This window comes from Pseudophryne corroboree, chromosome 6, assembly GCF_028390025.1.
Source record: "Pseudophryne corroboree isolate aPseCor3 chromosome 6, aPseCor3.hap2, whole genome shotgun sequence".
In the NCBI taxonomy this organism is placed as follows: domain Eukaryota; kingdom Metazoa; phylum Chordata; class Amphibia; order Anura; family Myobatrachidae; genus Pseudophryne; species Pseudophryne corroboree.
In genome coordinates, this window is record NC_086449.1 from 306,816,276 (window position 1) to 306,831,548 (window position 15,273).

Genomic DNA, 15,273 nt, shown 5'->3' on the forward strand with positions numbered 1-15,273 from the left:
AGAAGGTGAGCGCTCTGCAGCCACCACAGGAGTGACACCCTGGCCCTGGGGGATAGGGTGATTAACCGATGCATCTGAAGATGTGATCCGGACCACTTGTCCAGTAAGTCCTATTGAAAGGTCCTCGCATGGAACCTGCCGAAGGGAATGGCCTCGTATGATGCCACCATCTTTCCCAGGACACGAGTGCAGTGATGCACTGACACCTGTTTTGGTTTTAATAGGTTCCTGACCAGTGTCATGAGTTCCTGAGCTTTCTCCATCGGGAGATAAACCCTTTTCTGGTCTGTATCTAGAATCATGCCCAGGAAAGGCAGATGAGTCGTAGGAACCAACTGCGACTTTGGAATATTTAGAATCCAGCCGTGTTGCCGTAACACTTCCAGAGAAAGTGCTACACTGATCAGCAACTGCTCTCTTGATCTCGCTTTTATGAGGAGATCGTCCAAGTATGGGATAATTGTGACTCCTTGCTTCGCAGGAGTACCATCATTTCCGCCATTACCTTGGTAAATATTCTCGGTGCCGTGGAGAGACCAAACGGCAACGTCTGAAATTGGTAATGACAATCCTGTACCACAAATCTGAGGTACGCCTGATGAGGTGGATAAATGGGGACATGAAGGTATGCATCCTTTATGTCCAGAGACACCATTCAACCCCCCCCCCCATTCCAGGCTTGCGATGACCGCTCTCAGCGATTCCATCTTGAACTTGAACCTTTTCAGATATATGTTCAGGGATTTTAAATTCAGTATGGGTCTGACCGAACCGCCCGGTTTCGGGACTACAAACATGGTCGAATAATAACCCCTTCCCTGCTGAAGGAGGGGAACCTTGACCACCACCTGTTGAAGATACAATTTGTGAATTGCCGTTAACACTATTTCCCTCTCGTAGGGGGAAGCTGGCAGGGCCGATTTGAGGTATCGGCGAGGGGGCATCTCCTCGAATTCCAGCTTGTATCCCTGAGACACAATATCTATTGCCCAGGGATTCAACTTGGAGTGAACCCACTTGTGGCTGAAATTTCGAAGACGTGCCCCCACCGGGCCTAGCTCCGCCTGTGGAGCCCCAGCGTCATGCGGTGGATTTTGCAGAGGCCGGGGAGGACTTCTGGTCCTGGAAACTAGCTGTGTTGTGCAGCTTTTTTCCTCTGCCCCTGCCTCTGGCAAGAAAGAATGCACCTCGGACTTTCTTGCTTTTCTGTGATCGAAAGGACTGCAATTGATAATACGGTGCTCTCTTAGGCTGTGAGGAAACATATGGCAAAAAATTTGACTTTCCAGCAGTAGCTGTGGAGACCAGGTCCGAGAGACCCTCCCCAAACAATTCCTCACCCTTGTAAGGTAAAACCTCCATATGCCTTTTTGAGTCGCCATCACCTGTCCATTGCCGAGTCCACAGGACCCTTCTGGCAGAAATTGACATAGCATTTATTCTAGAACCCAGCAGACTAATGTCTCTTTGAGCATCTCTCATATAAAGGACAGCGTCCTTAATATGCCCCAAGGTCAACAATACAGTATCCTTGTCTAAGGTCTCAATTTCCTCAGATAAGGTATCCGTCCATGCTGCTATAGCACTACACACCCAGGCCGACGCGATCGCCAGCCTCAGCAAGGTACCTGAATGTGTATAAATGGACTTCAGGGTAACCTCCTGTTTGCAATCCGCAGCATCTTTGAGGGTAGCCGTATCCTGTGATGGCAGGGCTACCTTCTTGGATAAGCGTGTTAAAGCAATGTCCACCTTAGGGGAGGATTCCCAGCGTAACCTGTCCGTTGGCGGGAAAGGATACGCCATAATAATCCTTTTGGAAATCTACAGTTTTTTATCTGGAGATTCCCAAGCCTTTTCACATAACTCATTTAGCTCATGTGAGGGGGGAAAGGTTACCTCCGGTTTCTTGTCCCCATACATATGCACCCTCTTGTCAGGGACTGGGGTTTCCTCTGTGATGTGCAACACATCCTTAATTGCTATAATCATATAACGGATGGATTTAGCCAATTTAGGCTGTAACTTTGCATCATCGTAATAGACACTGGAGTCAGAATCCATGTCGGTATCTGTGTCAACAATTTGGGATAGTGGGCGCTTCTGAGACCCTGACGGCCTCTGCGACATAGGATCAGGCACGGGTTGAGACCCTGACTGTCCTGAGGCTTCAGCTTTTTCTAACCTTTTATGCGAGGAATTAACATTATCATTTAAAACCTTCCACATATCCATCCAATCAGGTGTCGGCGCCGTCGGCGGAGACACCACATTCATTTGCTCCCGCTCAGCTTCTACATAGCCTTCCTCGTCAAACATGTCGACACAAGCGTACCGACACACCACACACACAGGGAATGCCCTTTTTGAAGACAGTCCCCCCACAAGGCCCTTTGGAGAGACAGAGAGAGAGTATGCCAGCACACACCCCAGCGCTATAAACCCAGGAATAACACAGTAACTTAATGTTAACCCAGTAGCTGCTGTTTATATTGATTATATTGAATTATGTGCCCCCCCCTCTCTTTTTACCCTCTTCTACCGTGTATGTGCAGGGGAGAGCCTGTGGAGCTTCCTCTCAGCGGAGCTGTGGAGAAAAAATGGCGCTGGTGAGTGCTGAGGAAGAAGCCCCACCCCCTCAGCGGCGGGCTTCTGTCCCGCTTAAATGTACAATTTTTGGCGGGGGCTCATACATATATACAGTGCCCAACTGTATATATGCTAAACTTTTGCCAAAGAGGTCCCAATTGCTGCCCAGGGCGCCCCCCCCTGCGCCCTGCACCCTTACAGTGACCGGAGTATGTGAGGTGTGTGGGAGCAATGGCGCACAGCTGCAGTGCTGTGCGTTACCTCAGTGAAGAATGGAGTCTTCTGCCGCCGATTTGAAGTCTTCTTTGCTTCTCATACTCACCCGGCTTCTGTCTTCCGGCTCTGCGAGAGGGACGGCGGCGCGGCTCTGGGATCGGACGGCGAGGGTGAGATCCTGCATAAGATCCCTCTGGAGCTAATGGTGTCCAGTAGCCTAAGAAGCAGGACCTAGCTTCAGAGAGTAGGGCTGCTTCTCTCCCCTCTCTCCCACGACGCAGGGAGTCCGTTGCCAGCAGAGCTCCCTGAAAATAAAAAACCTAACAAAATACTTTCTCTCAGCAAACTCAGGAGAGCTCACTGAAAAGCACCCAGCTCGTCCGGGCACAGTATCAAACTGAGGTCTGGAGGAGGGGCAAAGAGGGAGGAGCCAGAGCACACCAGAACCTAAATTCTTTCTTAAAGTGCCCATGTCTCCTGCGGAGCCCGTCTATCCCCATGGTCCTTACGGAGTCCCCAGCATCCACTAGGACGTTAGAGAAAAATAAGAATTTACTTACCGATAATTCTATTTCTCGTAGTCCGTAGTGGATGCTGGGGACTCCGTAAGGACCATGGGGAATAGCGGCTCCGCAGGAGACTGGGCACAAAAGTAAAGCTTTAGGACTACCTGGTGTGCACTGGCTCCTCCCCCTATGACCCTCCTCCAAGCCTCAGTTAGGATACTGTGCCCGGACGAGCGTACACAATAAGGAAGGATTTTGAATCCCGGGTAAGACTCATACCAGCCACACCAATCACACCGTACAACTCGTGATCTAAACCCAGTTAACAGCATGATAACAGAGGAGCCTCTAGAAAAGATGGCTCACTACAGCAATAACCCGATTTTTTGGTAACAATAACTATGTACCAGTATTGCAGACAATCCGCACTTGGGATGGGCGCCCAGCATCCACTACGGACTACGAGAAATAGAATTATCGGTAAGTAAATTCTTATTTTCTCTAACGTCCTAAGTGGATGCTGGGGACTCCGTAAGGACCATGGGGATTATACCAAAGCTCCCAAACGGGCGGGAGAGTGCGGATGACTCTGCAGCACCAAATGAGAGAACTCCAGGTCCTCCTCAGCCAGGGTATCAATTTTGTAGAATTTTACAAACGTATTTGCTCCTGACCAAGTAGCTGCTCGGCAAAGTTGTAAAGCCGAGACCCCTCGGGCAGCCGCCCAAGATGAGCCCATCTTCCTTGTGGAGTGGGCATTTACAGATTTTTGGCTGTGGCAGGCCTGCCACAGAATGTGCAAGCTGAATTGTACTACAAATCCAACGAGCAATAGTCTGCTTAGAAGCAGGAGCACCCAGCTTGTTGGGTGCATACAGGATAAACAGCGAGTCAGATTTTCTGACTCCAGCCGTCCTGGAAACATATATTTTCAGGGCCCTGACAACGTCTAGCAACTTGGAGTCCTCCAAGTCCCTAGTAGCCGCAGGCACCACAATAGGTTGGTTCAGGTGAAACGCTGAAACCACCTTAGGGAGAAACTGAGGACGAGTCCTCAATTCCGCCCTGTTCGAATGGAAAATCAGATAAGGGCTTTTACAGGATAAAGCCGCCAATTCTGACACGCGCCTGGCCCAGGCCAGGGCCAACAGCATGACCACTTTCCATGTGAGATATTTTAACTCCACAGATTTAAGTGGTTCAAACCAATGTGACTTTTGGAACCCAAAAACTACATTGAGATCCCAAGGTGCCACTGGAGGCACAAAAGGAGGCTGTATATGCAGTACCCCTTTTACAACGTCTGAACTTCAGGGACTGAAGCTAGTTCTTTCTGGAAGAAAATTGACAGGGCCGAAATTTGAACCTTAATGGACCCCAATTTTAGGCCCATAGACACTCCTGTTTGCAGGAAATGTAGGAATCGACCCAGTTGAATTTCCTCCGTCGGGCCTTACTGGCCTCGCACCACGCAACATATTTTCGCCAAATGCGGTGATAATGTTTTGCGGTTACATCCTTCCTGGCTTTGATCAGGATAGGGATGACTTCATCCGGAATGCCTTTTTTCCTTCAGGATCCGGCGTTCAACCGCCATGCCGTCAAACGCAGCCGCGGTAAGTCTTGGAACAGACAGGGTCCTTGCTGGAGCAGGTCCCTTCTTAGAGGTAGAGGCCACGGATCCTCCGTGAGCATCTCTTGAAGTTCCGGTTACCAAGTCCTTCTTGGCCAATCCGGAGCCACGAATATAGTGCTTACTCCTCTCCATCTTATCAATCTCAGTACCTTGGGTATGAGAGGCAGATGAGGGAACACATACACTGACTGGTACACCCACGGTGTTACCAGAGCGTCTACAGCTATTGCCTGAGGGTCCCTTGACCTGGCGCAATACCTGTCGAGTTTTTCCCAACGGTTTATAATCATGTGGAAGACTTCTGGGTGAAGTCCCCACTCTCCCGGGTGGAGGTCGTGTCTGCTGAGGAAGTCTGCTTCCCAGTTGTCCACTCCCGGAATTGCTGACAGTGCTATCACATGATTTTCCGCCCAGCGAAGAATCCTTGCAGCTTCTGCCATTGCCCTCCTGCTTCTTGTGCCACCCTGTCTGTTTACGTGGGTGACTGCCGTGATGTTGTCCGACTGGATCAACACCGGCTGACCTTGAAGCAGAGGTCTTGCTAAGCTTAGAGCATTGTAAATGGCCCTTAGCTTCAGGATATTTATGTGAAGTGATGTCTCCAGGCTTGACCATAAGCCCTGGAAATTCCTTCCCTGTGTGACTGCTCCCCAGCCTCGCAGGCTGGCATCCGTGGTCACCAGGACCCAGTACTGAATGCCGAATCTGCGGCCCTCTAGAAGATGAGCACTCTGCAACCAACACAGGAGGGACACCCTTGTTCTTGGTGACAGGGTTATCCGCTGATGCATCTGAAGATGCGACCCGGACCATTTGTCCAGCAGGTCCCACTGGAAAGTTCTTGCGTGGAATCTGCCGAATGGGATTGCTTCGTAGGAAGCCACCATTTTACCCAGAACCCTTGTGCATTGATGCACTGAGACTTGGCTCGGTTTTAGGAGGTTCCTGACTAGCTCGGATAACTCCCTGGCTTTCTCCTCCGGGAGAAACACCTTTTTCTGGACTGTGTCCAGGATCATCCCTAGGAACAGAAGACGAGTCGTCGGAACCAGCTGCGATTTTGGAATATTGAGAATCCAATCGTGCTGCCGCAACACTACCTGAGATAGTGCTACACCGACCTCCAACTGTTCCCTGGATCTTACCCTTATCAGGGAATCGTCCAAGTAAGGGATAACTAAAATTCCCTTCCTTCGAAGGAATATCATCATTTCGGCCATTACCTTGGTAAAGACCCGGGGTGCCGTGGACCATCCATACGGCAGCGTCTGAACTGATAGTGACAGTTCTGTACCATAAACCTGAGGTACCCTTGGTGAGAAGGGTAAATTTTGACATGAAGGTAAGCATCCTTGATGTCCCGAGACATCATGTAGTCCCCTTCTTCCAGGTTCGCAATCACTGCTCTGAGTGACTCAATCTTGAATTTGAACCTCTGTATGTAAGTGTTCAAAGATTTTAGATTTAGAATCGGTCTCACCACGCCGTCCGGCTTCGGTACCACAACAGTGTGGAATAATACCCCGTTCCCTGTTGCAGGAGGGGTACCTTGATTATCACCTGCTGGGAATACAGCTTGTGAATGGCTTCCAAAACTGTCTCCCTGTCAGAAGGAGACATCGGTAAAGCCGACTTTAGGAAACGGCGAGGGGGAGACATCTCGAATTCCAATTTGTACCCCTGAGATATCACCTGAAGGACCTTGAACAGCTGAGCAAACCACATGAGCATACACACTACCAACGACCAAAGACGAAAGATGAAAGACCAAAGACGAAAGACCAAAGACCATAGACCATTCATCGTTAAAGCATCCAAGCTGAACAGTTTATTAAAATAATGAGCTGGTGAACAGTGGCTTGGTCGTTGGTCGTTGGTCTTTCACACCATACACATTCAACGTCGTCTCTGGTCGGTAACGACCATAGTGGAAATTGAGCATACATGCTCCACAGATGAACGATGGACGTTAACGTCCCGCGGGGCCGCGCATCGTTGGTCGTTGGATGCATACACACTTGACGATATAATGAACGACGTCGTTCATGAGGGCTGAAATGAACGACATCGTTCATTTTATCGTCAAGTGTGTATGGGCCTTTAGACTTGATGCCAGTCGGCAAATATTCCGCTGTGCATCACGCATATATAGAAATGCATCTTTTAAATGCTCTATAGGCAAAAATATACTGTCCCTATCTAGGGTATCAATATTTTCAGTCAGGGAATCAGACCACGCCAACCCAGCACTGCACATCCAGGCTGAGGCGATTGCTGGTCGCAGTATAACACCAGTATGTGTGTAAATACATTTTAGGATACCCTCCTGCTTTCTATCAGCAGGATCCTTAAGGGCGGCCATCTCAGGAGAGGGTAGAGCCCTTACAAGCGTGTGAGCGCTTTATCCACCCTAGGGGGTGTTTCCCAACGCACCCTAACCTCTGCCGGGAAAGGATATAATGCCAATAACATTTTAGAAATTCAGTTGTTATCGGGGGAAACCCACGCATCATCACACACCTCATTTAATTTCTCAGATTCAGAAAAACTACAGGTAGTTTTTCCTCACCAAACATAATACCCCTTTTTGGTGGTACTCGTATTATCAGAAATGTGTAAAACATTTTTCATTGCCTCCATCATGTAACGTGTGGCCCTACTGGAAGTCACATTTGTCTCTTCACCGTCGACACTGGAGTCAGTATCCGTGTCGGCGTCTATATCTGCCATCTGAGGTAACGGGCGCTTTAGAGCCCCTGACGGCCTATGAGACGTCTGGACAGGCACAAGCTGAGTAGCCGGCTGTCTCATGTCAACCACTGTCTTTTATACAGAGCTGACACTGTCACGTAATTCCTTCCAACAGTTCATCCACTCAGGTGTCGACCCCCTAGGGGGTGACATCACTATTACAGGCAATCTGCTCCGTCTCCACATCATTTTTCTCCTCATACATGTCGACACAAACGTACCGACATACAGCACACACACAGGGAATGCTCTGATAGAGGACAGGACCCCACTAGCCCTTTGGGGAGACAGAGGGAGAGTTTGCCAGCACACACCAGAGCGCTATATATATACAGGGATAACCTTATATAAGTGTTTTTCCCCTTATAGCTGCTGTATCTTTAATACTGCGCGTAATTAGTGCCCACCCTCTCTTTTTTAACCCTTTCTGTAGTGTAGTGACTGCAGGGGAGAGCCAGGGAGCTTACCTCCAACGGAGCTGTGAGGGAAAATGGCGCCAGTGTGCTGAGGAGATAAGGCCGCCGATAAGGGGGCGGAGCCTATCTCCCGTTTTTCTATGTATTCTGGCAGGGGTTAAATGCATCCATATAGCCCAGGAGCTATATGTGATGCATTTTTTGCCATCCAAGGTGTTTTTATTGCGTCTCAGGGCGCCCCCCCCAGCGCCCTGCACCCTCAGTGACCGGAGTGTGAAGTGTGCTGAGAGCCATGGCGCACAGCTGCAGTGCTGTGCGCTACCTTGTTGAAGACAGGACGTCTTCTGCCGCCGATTTTCCGGACCTCTTCTGTCTTCTGGCTCTGTAAGGGGGCCGGCGGCGCGGCTCTGGGACCCATCCATGGCTGGGCCTGTGATCGTCCCTCTGGAGCTAATGTCCAGTAGCCTAAGAAGCCCAATCCACTCTGCACGCAGGTGAGTTCGCTTCTTCTCCCCTTAGTCCCTCGATGCAGTGAGCCTGTTGCCAGCAGGTCTCACTGAAAATAAAAAACCTAAAACTAAACTTTTCACTAAGCAGCTCAGGAGAGCCACCTAGTGTGCACCCTTCTCGTTCGGGCACAAAAATCTAACTGAGGCTTGGAGGAGGGTCATAGGGGGAGGAGCCAGTGCACACCAGGTAGTTCTAAAGCTTTACTTTTGTGCCCAGTCTCCTGCGGAGCCGCTATTCCCCATGGTCCTTACGGAGTCCCCAGCATCCACTTAGGACGTTAGAGAAATATCTTTATACTGCGGGGGTCCCTTAACTAGTGCCTGGGCACTGTTATAACTTATGCCAGTGCTGTTTGAGGTGTTCATGCTGCCCAGGGCGCCCCCCCTGCACCCTGCAGTGCCGTGATATGTGTGGGAGCATGGCGCGCTGCGCGGTACCTCAAATGCAGTCTTCTGCCGTCACTGAAGTCTTCTGATCTTCTCATACTCACCCGGCTTCTGTCTTCTGGCTCTGTGAGGGGGGTGACGGCGTGGCTCCGGGAACAAGCAGCTAGGCATACCAAGTGATCTAACCCTCTGGAGCTAATGGTGTCCAGTAGCCTAAGAAGCAGAGCCCTTGAACTCAGAAGAAGTAGGTCTGCTTCTCTCACCTCACTCCCACGATGCAGGGAGCCTGTAGCCAGCAGGTCTCCTGAAAATAACAACCCTAATAAAAGTATTTTTCTGAGAAACTCTGGAGAGCTCCTCAGTGTGCATCCAGTCTCACTGGGCACAGAATCTAACTGGGGTCTGGAGGAGGGGCATAGAGGGAGGAGCCAGTTCACACCCATTCAAAGTCTTATAGTGTGCCCATGTCTCCTGCAGATCCCGCCTATACCCCATGGTTCTTGAAGCATCCCCAGCATCCTCTAGGACGTATGAGAAATATAATAAAGAAGTGATGCTACTATATTGAACTCATAGGCAACTTGCTTGGAACAAAGACGAGAACAAATTGATTGCCCTAGAGTGGTGCACAGTTGTGGACAATATAAAAACATAACTTCTTAAATATTAATTTGCCTGTGGTAGCACCCTCATTTCTCTCCCCCCCCACCCTCCCCCCAAACCCTCCCAGCACCTTCCCCAGGCCTTCTTCCAAAAATAATATATCTTGAATAAATTAATGGGGCCTCTTGGGCAGTATAACTATACCTGTGCGACTACACAGTACTTGGGACATTTGGTCTTTGACTGAAAACAGGCACTGGCCATTCTATTCCTCTGGCGTGGTACAACAATCAGTAGCAATACAGATATTAAATGATCCCTTCTTAAAATGCTCACTTACCCCAGTCAATGCTTATCTGCATTAAAATAAGAATTTACTTACCGATAATACTATTTCTCATAGTCCGTAGTGGATGCTGGGGACTCCGTAAGGACCATGGGGAATAGCGGCTCCGCAGGAGACTGGGCAATCTAAAGAAAGCTTTAGGACTATCTGGTGTGCACTGGCTCCTCCCCCTATGACCCTCCTCCAAGCCTCAGTTAGGATACTGTGCCCGGACGAGCGTACACAATAAGGAAGGATTTTGAATCCCGGGTAAGACTCATACCAGCCACACCAATCACACCGTATAACCTGTGATCTGAACCCAGTTAACAGCATGATAACAGAGGAGCCTCTGAAAGATGGCTCACAACAATAATAACCCGATTTTTGTAACAATAACTATGTACAAGTATTGCAGACAATCCGCACTTGGGATGGGCGCCCAGCATCCACTACGGACTATGAGAAATAGAATTATCGGTAAGTAAATTTTTATTTTCTCTAACGTCCTAAGTGGATGCTGGGGACTCCGTAAGGACCATGGGGATTATACCAAAGCTCCCAAACGGGCGGGAGAGTGCGGATGACTCTGCAGCACCAAATGAGAGAACTCCAGGTCCTCCTCAGCCAGGATATTAATTTTGTAGAATTTTACAAACGTATTTGCTCCTGACCAAGTAGCTGCTCGGCAAAGTTGTAAAGCCGAGACCCCTCGGGCAGCCGCCCAAGATGAGCCCACCTTCCTTGTGGAGTGGGCATTTACAGATTTTTGGCTGTGGCAGGCCTGCCACAGAATGTGCAAGCTGAATTGTACTACAAATCCAACGAGCAATAGTCTGCTTAGAAGCAGGAGCACCCAGTTTGTTGGGTGCACACAGGATAAACAGCGAGTCAGATTTCCTGACTCCAGCTGTCCTGGAAACATATATTTTCAGGGCACTGACAACGTCTAGCAACTTGGAGGCCTCCAAGTCCCTAGTAGCCGCAGGCACCACCAATAGGTTGGTTCAGGTGAGACGCTGAAACCACCTTGGGGAGAAACTGAGGACGAGTCCTCAATTCCGCCCTGTCCGAATGGAACATCAGATAAGGGCTTTTTCAGGATAAAGCCGCCAATTCTGACACGCGCCTGGCCCAGGCCAGGGCCAACAGCATGACCACTTTCCATGTGAGATATTTTAACTCCACAGATTTAAGTGGTTCAAACCAATGTGACTTTTGGAACCCAAAACTACATTGAGATCCCAAAGTGCCACTGGAGGCACAAAAGGAGGCTGTATATGCAGTACCCCTTTTACAAACGTCTGAACTTCAGGGACTGAAGCTAGTTCTTTTTGGAAGAAAATTGACAGGGCCGAAATTTGAACCTTAATGGACCCCAATTTCAGGCCCATAGACACTCCTGTTTGCAGGAAATGTAGGAATCGACCCAGTTGAATTTCCTCCGTCGGGCCTTACTGGCCTCGCACCACGCAACATATTTTCGCCAATTGCGGTGATAATGTTTTTGCGGTTACATCCTTCCTGGCTTTGATCAGGATAGGGATGACTTCATCCGGAATGCCTTTTTTCCTTCAGGATCCGGCGTTCAACCGCCATGCCGTCAAACGCAGCCGCGGTAAGTCTTGGAACAGACAGGGTCCTTGCTGGAGCAGGTCCCTTCTTAGAGGTAGAGGCCACGGATCCTCCGTGAGCATCTCTTGAAGTTCCGGTTACCAAGTCCTTCTTGGCCAATCCGGAACCACGAATATAGTGCTTACTCCTCTCCATCTTATCAATCTCAGTACCTTGGGTATGAGAGGCAGAGGAGGGAACACATACCCTGACTGGTACACCCACGGTGTTACCAGAGCGTCTACAGCTTATTGCCTGAGGGTCCCTGGACCTGGCGCAATACCTGTCAAGTTTTTAATCATGTGGAAGACTTCTGGGTGAAGTCCCCACTCTCCCGGGTGGAGGTCGTGCTGAGGAAGTCTGCTTCCCAGTTGTCCACTCCCGGAATGAATACTGCTGACAGTGCTATCACATGATTTTCCGCCCAGCGAAGAATCCTTGCAGCTTCTGCCATTGCCCTCCTGCTTCTTGTGTCACCCTGTCTGTTTACGTGGGTGACTGCCGTGATGTTGTCCGACTGGATCAACACCGGCTGACCTTGAAGCAGAGGTCTTGCTAAGCTTAGAGCATTGTAAATGTCCCTTAGCTTCAGGATATTTATGTGAAGTGATGTCTCCAGGCTTGACCATAAGCCCTGGATATTCCTTCCCTGTGTGACTGCTCCCCAGCCTCGCAGGCTGGCATCAGTGGTCACCAGGACCCAGTCCTGAATGCCTAATCTGCGGCCCTCTAGAAGATGAGCACTCTGCAACCACCACAGGAGGGACACCCTTGTCCTTGGTGACAGGGATATCCGCTGATGCATCTGAAGATGCGATCCGGACCATTTGTCCAGCAGGTCCCACTGGAAAGTTCTTGCGTGGAATCTGCCGAATGGGATTGCTTCGTAGGAAGCCACCATTTTACCCAGAACCCTTGTGCATTGATGCACTGAGACTTGGCTCGGTTTTAGGAGGTTCCTGACTAGCTCGGATAACTCCCTGGCTTTCTCCTCCGGGAGAAACACCTTTTTCTGGACTGTGTCCAGGATCATCCCTCGGAACAGAAGACACGTCGTCGGAACCAGGTGCGATTTTGGAATATTGAGAATCCAATCGTGCTGCCGCAACACTACCTGAGATAGTGCTACACCGACCTCCAACTGTTCCCTGGATCTTACCCTTATCAGGGAATTGTCCAAGGAAGGGATAACTAAAATTCACTTCCTTCGAAGGAATATCATCATTTCGGCCATTACCTTGGTAAAGACCCGGGGTGCCGTGTACCATCCATACGGCAGCGTCTGAACTGATAGTGACAGTTCTGTACCATAAACCTGAGGTACCCTTGGTGAGAAGGGTAAATTTTGACATGAAGGTAAGCATCCTTGATGTCCCGAGACATCATGTAGTTCCCTTCTTCCAGGTTCGCAATCACTGCTCTGAGTGACTCAATCTTGAACTTGAACCTCTGTATGTAAGTGTTCAAAGATTTTAGATTTAGAATCGGTCTCACCGAGCCGTCCTGATTCGGTACCACAACAGTGTGGAATAATACCCCGTTCCCTGTTGCAGGAGGGGTATTTTGATTATCACCTGCTGGGAATACAGCTTGTGAATGGCTTCCAAAACTGTCTCCCTGTCAGAAGGAGACATCGGTAAAGCCGACTTTAGGAAACGGCGAGGGGGAGACGTCTCGAATTCTAATTAGTACCCGAGATATCACCTGAAGGATCCAGGGGTCTACTTGCGAGTGAGCCCACTGCGCGCTGAAATTCATTGAGACGGGCCCCCCACCGTGCCTGATTCTGCTTGTAAAGCCCCAGCGTATACTGAGGGCTTGGCAGAGGCGGGAGAGGGTTTCTGTTCCTGGGAACTGGCTGATTTCTGCAGCCTTTTTCCTCTCCCTCTGTCACGGGGCAGAAATGAGGAACCTTTTGCCCGCTTGTCCACGAAAAGACTGCGCCTGATAATACGGCGTCTTCTCATGTTGAGAGGCGACCTGGGGTACAAACGTGGAATTCCCAGCTGTTGCCGTGGCCACCAGGTCTGAAAGACCGACCCCAAATAACTCCTCCCTTTAATAAGGCAATACTTCCAAATGCCGTTTGGAATACGCATCACCTGACCACTGACGTGTCCATAACCCTCTACTGGTAGAAATGGACAACGCGCTTAGACTTGATGCCAGTCGGCAAATATTCCGCTGTGCATCACGCATATATAAAAATGCATCTTTTAAATGCTCTATAGGCAAAAATATACTGTCCCTATCTAGGGTATCAATATTTTCAGTCAGGGAATCCGACCACGCCAACCCAGCACTGCACATCCAGGCTGAGGCGATTGCTGGTCGCAGTATAACACCAGTATGTGTGTAAATACCTTTTAGGATACCCTCCTGCTTTCTATCAGCAGGATCCTTAAGGGCGGCCATCTCAGGCGAAGGTAGAGCCCTTACAAGCGTGTGAGCGCTTTATCCCCCCTAGGGGGTATTTCCCAACGCACCCTAACCTCTGGCGGGAAAGGATATAATGCCAATAACATTTTAGAAATTATCCGTTGTTATCGGGGGAAACCCACGCATCATCACACACCTCATTTAATTTCTCAGATTCAGGAAAACTACAGGTAGTTTTTCCTCACCGAACATAATACCCCTTTTTTGGTGGTACTCGTATTGTCAGAAATGTGTAAAACATTTTTCATTGCCTCAATCATGTAACGTGTGGCCCTACTGGAAGTCACATTCGTCTCTTCACCGTCGACACTGGAGTCAGTATCCGTGTCGGCGTCTATATCTGCCATCTGAGGTAACGGGCGCTTTAGAGCCCCTGACGGCCTATGAGACGTCTGGACAGGCACAAGCTGAGTAGCCGGCTGTCTCATGTCAACCACTGTCTTTTATACAGAGCTGACACTGTCACGTAATTCCTTCCAACAGTTCATCCACTCAGGTGTCGACCCCCTAGGGGGTGACATCACTATTACAGGCAATCTGCTCCGTCTCCACATCATTTTTCTCCTCATACATGTCGACACAAACGTACCGACATACAGCACACACACAGGGAATGCTCTGATAGAGGACAGGACCCCACTAGCCCTTTGGGGAGACAGAGGGAGAGTTTGCCAGCACACACCAGAGCGCTATATATATATACAGGGATAACCTTATATAAGTGTTTTTCCCCTTATAGCTGCTGTATAGTTAATACTGCGCCTAATTAGTGCCCCCCTCTCTTTTTTTAACCCTTTCTGTAGTGTAGTGACTGCAGGGGAGAGACAGGGAGCTTCCCTCCAACGGAGCTGTGAGGGAAAATGGCGTCAGTGTGCTGAGGAGATAGGCTCCGCCCCTTTTTCGCGGACTTTTCTCCTGCTTTTTTATGGATTCTGGCAGGGGTTAAATGCATCCATATAGCCCAGGAGCTATATGTGATGCATTTTTTTTGCCATCCAAGGTGTTTTTATTGCGTCTCAGGGCGCCCCCCCCCCAGCGCCCTGCACCCTCAGTGACCGAAGTGTGAAGTGTGCTGAGAGCAATGGCGCACAGCTGCAGTGCTGTGCGCTACCTTGTTGAAGACAGGACGTCTTCTGCCGCCGATTTTCCGGACCTCTTCTGCCTTCTGGCTCTGTAAGGGGGCCGGCGGCGCGGCTCTGGGACCCATCCAAGCTGGGCCTGTGATCGTCCCTCTGGAGCTAATGTCCAGTAGCCTAAGAAGCCCAATCCACTCTGCACGCAG

At 49.8% G+C, this 15,273-nt stretch overlaps 1 protein-coding gene across 7 annotated transcripts in view; it reads right to left on the bottom strand.

Annotated features, from left to right (window-relative positions):
* Positions 1–15,273, bottom strand: part of LRRC49 (leucine rich repeat containing 49) — a 394,882-nt gene that overhangs the window by 294,488 nt on the left and 85,121 nt on the right. The window lies entirely within an intron of this gene.